Genomic DNA, 7,482 nt, shown 5'->3' with positions numbered 1-7,482 from the left:
ATTTATGTGTCAGTGTGCGCGCATAGCGGCGGCGTGTGTTTACAGTTGAAACGCTTCAAGTGCCTGTGATTTTCACGCTCAGGTCCGCATCAAAGTCACTCAAACTATCCACTCAATCCAGGGTCAGATATTTCTACAATCCGTTTCAAATGCTCCCCGGGTTTCGTCACCATTATGTCCACGGCAGCAACCTCGTTTGGGAAGACATATGGAATATTTTGTCGTTTTAACACACAACTCAACAAAACTGAATTGGGAGTAACCAAAATAATGGTCGAGCCTGTTTTATTTCATACTCACAAGATGGCAAAGCACAACTGGGCTGACACCATCCCCGCCCCCAGGTGGCAGCCATGGATTACAAACTGATGTTCGTCAAACATTATAAAACAATATTAATAGCCATACTCAACAGTGTAAGATTAGCGATGCTGCCGCTGGTAGTGTGAATGGATGGCCATTAGCGTTGCACAATATGCTAAATCATTCCTGATGAAAATACACACCCCCACACCTGTATCTATCTCTATCCCACCTTTCTACACTATAATTTTCAATTTTATTTCAGAGTCATCAACAGAATCATCTAGCCAGGACTCAGATACCCAATCACTGCAATTCTAGCTTGCATAGCAATATATCTAAATTCTTCTATTTTAGGAAGGATACTGCAAGCATTTAAATGAATGAAATGTAGACCTTTCTTTTGGAAAAAGCTTAATTCTGATGAGTCGTGATGGCAATGGGTCTACTCTGTTATTATTAATCCTGTGTCTCGTGAACTTATCTGCCGGTCTTGAAGTGTATCAGCTTGGAGCTCCTAGGGATTGGTTCTCTGACCGCTAGCACCGATTGATGTATCCTGTGCTTATCTGATGCCTCGAGGCCCAAACCTTCTAGTGTTCCAGATGAACTTAACGGAAGTTCCAGCATTCGATCTCCTCCCTTCCTGTTTAAGTGTAGTCCGTCATGGGTATAGAGGTCCCGCCTGCCCGCGACGTCTGGCCAGGTTGCTAGATACTTTACTCTACTTGCCTGCCATGGTCGGGATGGTGTGGTTGATGGACATCAATTTCTAGTGATGTCTTTAGATTGAACAAGGTATTGTACCTGAAACTACTACTTCCCTGTTATGTCTTTGCTGCTGGCTTTTATAATTAAACTTTCTGTATTTCCTTCCTAGCTACCTCTAGATTTCTTGTTTAGAACATCATTAACCTTACCATGCATAACTACTGTGCCCTGGCTATCTGAAACATTTCCTATCCTATATAGTCTTTCTCTATATCTTTTGCTCCAGCCCCTCCAAAAGTTAAACACACCTATCCTTTCTATCCCATCATTGCAATTAGCTTTACATTTGTCTAACTATCGAGTCCCCAATAACTAAACGTTGTTTAGGTAGCCAAACACTAGGTTGTTTAGAGATGGCGTTAACCCTAAATGTCAGTGCGCTACTCAGTAGCCCCTAAATGTTTAACCAAATAGGTTTGTGTAATGGTATTTGACAAGTCTTGTTGTAGTTAAGATGATTTTATTAAGCACCGAACGAAGTTCACAACGTTGACAGCGGGCGCTGCCATGTTGGATTCCTTTACTCCGCGTAAGCGCCGCTCATAATAGATGGCGCGACCGGTGCAGTGTATAAAATAATATACTACTGCTACTCCCCCCCTACCACAAGAAAAAAGAAAGTTCAAACATACGCGATTTCGCGTGTGGCAGTGATGCCGGTACATACGACATCAAATATACGCGGGATATAGTAGTCACGAGTCGTTTACGTAGGGTTAGCATTCGTTAACTACAGTATTGAAAAATCTCGATTCATTAACGTATGGTACGCGGCGTAGTCTATATAATTGCAAAGTCTGTGGACGCGCCAACAAAGTAACAAAACAGATAGTCAAAGACATGACGCACACAGCCAGTCAGAAGACCTCAGATCTGGGTAACTCAGGCGTTCAGGTGACTTCTTTGGCGACCGGACGCTCTGGTAGTTGAATCGGGTGGTTGTTCTGGTGGTTCGCAAATGAAACGCGTGGCGGCGGAGTAGGTTCCACTGGCGGGTGGCGGATCAGTCGGCGACGGTCCTGGGGGCACTACGTCTTCTGGAACTTCGCGGATATGTTGACGATTCCTGCGCAATGTATGACGCAGAATTGTCTGTAGTTTCCCTACGAGTAGCAATTCCGCAGGGCTGGCCAGCTTGTACTGATCGGGTGGCCCTCAGCGATCAGTAATATTTGCTGAACACAACTGCTTGGAGTTGGAGTTTCATTATTCATCGCTACAACAGATCTACATTTAAGCGGGTAACGTCATCATCCTCGTTACATTTTGGCGCCGTCGACAGTTCGAACCGGGTTTGCGGACATAACGCAAGATGCTACGAAAGATTCACGAGCCACGGAGCCACGGAAGAAAACTGGAGAAGGAAGAAGAAGATTGGAGAGAGATAAAAGGAGAGCGGACGAGAGAGCAAGAGAGACAGAAGAAGAGAGAGAGAGAGGGAGAGACGGAAGGAAAGAAGGCAATGCCGAGACGCCGGAGCAGACAGAGCAACGGAAGCCGAGAGAAGAAGCTGGAAGAAAGAAGAGGAAGATATATAATGCCGTGGTAAGTGTTGCAATTTTCCTAGTATAAATTTCGCTGTGCTAACGCTGTTTACTGTCGCCTGACTGCTAAGTATACTGACGATATTGCCTGTGCGGACGGTTTGTGCCACAATAGACGCGTTATAGGGTGCATAGAGTCTAGAGAGCGTTATACGGGCTAGGATAGATAGCCGTGGCACGCGTGTGATAAAGGGCGAAGAGGGCCCTACGCGAACGTATCATGCGTCACGTTTAACGCATGGAAACGAGGTTAGCATACGCGGCTAAAGTTATGTCTCTGTAAAGACAAGTCGCGTATACACGGTCCGAGAGTAGGACTACGGGGATTTTTGTCACAGCATATATACGCTGGGAATCCTCCACATAACGTGTCAGGGAGCACGGAATATAGATACGCTAGAAGTGTAAGCACCCTAAGATACTGTACTGTAATGTACCGTAAGATAAGAAGGCACAGTAGATAACCGTATGATATAATATAGTTACGCACAGGTGTATAGTTGGATATTATAGTGAGCTGGCGAGGCGGTAATGGCAAGCACAGATGATGTTATTTTGGGAAAAATGTGACGCTGAATACGGCAGAGTATAATTAGTTAGGAACATGGCATATATAATGGCAGGGTTGTTTAAAGATCTCGAGGAGAGTGGTGTTACGAGTGACCTGCGTTTCGATGTATGTGATTGATCACCCATACATTGAAGGCATATGGTCATTAGTGATATTCGTTGTGGATGGAGCTACGTACTCCTGGGGAATCTGTTTTTTTTCGGTGACGTTATGATATCTATTTTCTTCCATTGTATTTATTGCGTATTTTGGTATTTCAAGGTGTTGTGTCGTGGGGTATTGCAAGGGAGACGTGTGTTGTTGTTGTTGTTTTCTCGGTATATTAAGCAATGAACAGTTTAGATCATGGTGGTTAGCTTGACGGTCGGGTCAAGCATGTGGATTATATCAAAGTGGCCAGTGGGATGATTTTACAGGGCTGTGTATCTGTGTATCCATGTTGTATTATAGTGGTCATATGGATTTTTGTTCAAACTGTATTTTTGTATATGAGTATATTGGTGTTCGGTGAAAGAGATATTGTATTAGTATAGTAAGGGTACGAGCAATTTTGGGAAATGTTGGATTGTCTAATAGCCAGGATGAGAGACAGGTGTCTGCGTGTGTGTCTGTGTGTGTGTGTGTGTGTGCGTGCGTGCGTGCGTGCGCGTGCGTGTGCGTGTGTGTACGTAGGGTGGATTAAGATTAGGGTGTATTTTAGATTAGCGAGGACGCTAAAGTCGATGGCTTATAGAAGCAATCGTCATGGAGGAAAGGAAGGTAATGTAAAGTATGGTTTGCAGATGGTAAAAATAGTAGTTGTGTTTAGAAATGTCGCGACAAGTGGTTGCATAATGTGTTGGTCGGCGGTAGCGTGTTTGTTGTAGTATGGATGATGGAGATGCGAAACGGTTGTTTTCCAAATGCTCCCGGGTTTCGTCACCATTATGTCCACGCAGCAACCTCGTTGGGAAGACATATGGAGATATTTTGTCGTTTTTAACACACAACTCCAACACACAACTGAATTTGGGAGTAACCAAAATAATGGTCGACCTAGTTTATTTCATACTCACAAGATGGCAGCACAACTGGGCTGACACCATCCCAGCCACCAGGTGGCAGCATGGGATTACAAACTGATGTGTCAAACAATTAATAAAACAATATTAATAGCCATACTCAACAGTGTAAGATTAGCGATGCTGCCGCTGGTAGTGGTGGAATGGATGCCATTAGCGTTGCTACAATATGCTAAATCATTCCTGATGAAAATACACACCCCACCACCTGATCTATCTCTATCCCACCTTTCTACACTATAATTTTCAATTTTAATTTCAGAGTCATCAACAGAATCATCTAGCCAGGACTCAGATACCGCAATCACTGCAATTCTAGCTTGCATAGCAATATATCTAAATTCTTCTATTTTAGGAAGGATACTGCAAGCATTTAAATGAATGAAATGTAGACCTTTCTTTTGGAAAAAGCTTAATTCTGATGAGTCGTGATGGCATGGGTCTACTCCTGTTATTATTAATCCTGTGTCTCGTTGAAACTTATCTGCCGGGTCTTGAAGTGTAGTCAGCTTGGAGCTCCTAGGGATTGGTTCCTCTGACGCTAGCACGATTGATGTATCCTGTGCTTTATCTGATGCCTCGAGGCCCAAACCTTCTAGTTTTCCAGATGAACTTTAAGGAAGTTTCCAGCCAGTCGATCTCCTCCCTTCCTGTTTAAGTGTAGTCCGTCATGGGTATAGAGGTCCCGCCTGCCCGCGAAGTCTGCCAGGTTGTCTAGATACTTTACTCTACTTGCCTTGCACATGGTCGGGATGGTGTGGTTGATGGACATCAATTTCTAGTTGATGTCTTTAGATCTGAAACAAGGTATTGTACCTGAAACTACTAGCTTCCCTGTTATGTCTTTGCTGCTGGCTTTTATAATTAAACTTTGTATTTCCTTCCTAGCTACCTCTAGATTCTTGTTTAGAACATCATTAACCCCTACATGCATAACTACTGTGCCCTGGCTATCTGAAACATTTACTATCCTATATAGTCTTTCCTCTATATCTTTTGCTCCAGCCCCTCCAAAAGTTACAACACACCTATCCTTTCTATCCCCATCATTGCAAATAGCTTTTACAGTTTGTCTAACTATCGAGTCCCCAATAACTAAACGGTTGTTTAGGTAGCCAAAACTAGGTTGTTTAGAGATGGGCGTTAACCAGCTAAATGTCAGTGCGCTACTCAGTAGGCCCCTAAATGTTTAACCAAATAGGTTTGTGTAATGGTATTTGACAAGTCTTGGTTGTAGTTAAGATGATTTATTAAGCACGAACGAAGTTACAACGTTGACAGGGGCGCTGCCATGTTGGATTCCTTTACTCGCGTACAGCGCTCATAATAGATGGCGCGACGGTGCAGTGTATAAAATAATATGACTACTGCTACATCCCCCCTACCACAAGAAAAAGAAAGTTCAAACATACGCGATTTCGCGTGTGGCAGTGATGCGGTACATACGACATCAAATATACGCGGGATATAGTAGTTCACGAGTCGTTTACGTACGGTTAGCATTCGTTAACTACAGTATTGAAAAATCTCGATTCATTAACGTAGATACGCGGGTAGTCTATATAATTGCAAAGTCTGTGACGCGCAACAAAGTAACAAAACAGATAGTCCAAAGACATGACGACACACAGCCAGTCCAGAAGACCTCAGATCTGGGTAATCAGGCGTTCTGGTGACTTCACTTTGCGACCGGACCTTCTGGTAGTTGAATCGGGTGGCTGTTCTGGTGGTTCCGCAAATGAAACGCGTCGCGGCGGAGTAGGTTCCACTGGCGGTGGCGGATCAGGCGGCGACGGTCCTGGTGGGGACACTACGTCTTCTGGAACTTCGCGGATATGTTGACGATTCCTGCGCAATGTATGACCGGCAGAATTGTCTGTAGTTTCCTACCGAGTAGCAGTTCCGCAGGGCTGGCCAGCTTGTTACTGATCGGGGTGGCCCTCAGCATCAGTAGAGCAAGGTCAAAATCGGTGTTCGTGCCCTTTGCCTTCTTGAGCGTGTGCTTCACAGTTTGTACAGTTCTCTCTATGAAACCATTTCTGTTGGGTCGGCGTGGAGCAGTGGTGACGATCTCAAATCCCCAGTGTGCGGCGAATGCTCGGTATTCCTGACTGTTGTAGTGGGGACCATTATCACTCACGACACGTTCAGGAATTCCGTGCTCTCCTGTATGACATACCTCGTTGGCTGGACATTAATTCCTTAGGGCAGCGAATATGCAAAAATAAGAGGGCGAAACGAATGATGGTTTCCCTCTAATAGAAATCCGGAAAATGGCGAAAGCCGTGTAAATACATCATGTGATTTTAAAACCGGCCGCAGCCACACTCCCACCCAAAATCACCTATGATTTTTCCAAATTGAGTCATTTAAAGTATAACCTCAATTTGCCTATTATCAATCAACGGTATGATACTAATAGAGTACATTAAAACAACGTTCAAGATATCACCAAAAGTTGGTGTAAACTATCAAAACGATATCGGGGTCACAGTTGACAACTAGTCTGAGTTAGAGACCAGGACGATCAGTTTGTGAACAGGTCTTTCGAGTACGGTTCTTTTGTGAAGAGGCCTTCCGTGCTTGTCTAGGTCTGGAGTCGCCATGAGAAGCTTCACTTTGCGAACTAAGCCATCGTCACTGAGGAATGTCTCAACAACCTTGGCAATGCTCCAGTCTGTTCTGCAAAGACCCTCGTCTTGTAGTATGACTATGTCGTCCACTTCAATGTTCCGTTGCGGCTCTGACCAGATCTTTCTGGCCTGGAGACTATGTAGGTATTCCTTCTTCCATCGAACCCAGAACAGATTGGTCAGGTATTGTACGCGTCACCATCTCTTCCGGAGATAGAGGTCCTCTCTCTCGAATTGCCCAGGTGGGGGCATCACTAGGCCTGACTTCATGGTCAGGACATGGTTAGGAGTCAAGGGGACTGGGGCGTCTGGGCATTCCAAATCTTCGACAGTCAATGGCTTACTATTGACAATGGCCATTGCTTCGTACATAAATGTTCGAAGAGATGATGTGCTGAGTTGAGTTCCTGACTGTTCCAGTATTCCGTTTAGGACATTTTTGACATTCCTGATCTGCCTCTCCCAGACTCCTCCCATGTGACTCGATGAGGGAGGGTTCAACTTGAATTCACAGTCAAATTTCAGTAGCTGGGTCACAACTCGATTTCCATCCAATTCACAGAGGGCTTTCTTCAATTCGTGCTTGGCATCGATGAAGT

The sequence above is a fragment of the Priapulus caudatus genome, unplaced genomic scaffold (genome assembly GCF_000485595.1).
Source record: "Priapulus caudatus unplaced genomic scaffold, Priapulus_caudatus-5.0.1 Scaffold797, whole genome shotgun sequence".
NCBI classification, from domain to species: Eukaryota; Metazoa; Priapulida; class Priapulimorpha; order Priapulimorphida; family Priapulidae; genus Priapulus; species Priapulus caudatus.
The sequence above is the reverse complement of the archived record's forward strand: the minus strand, read 5'-3'. Positions refer to the sequence as shown.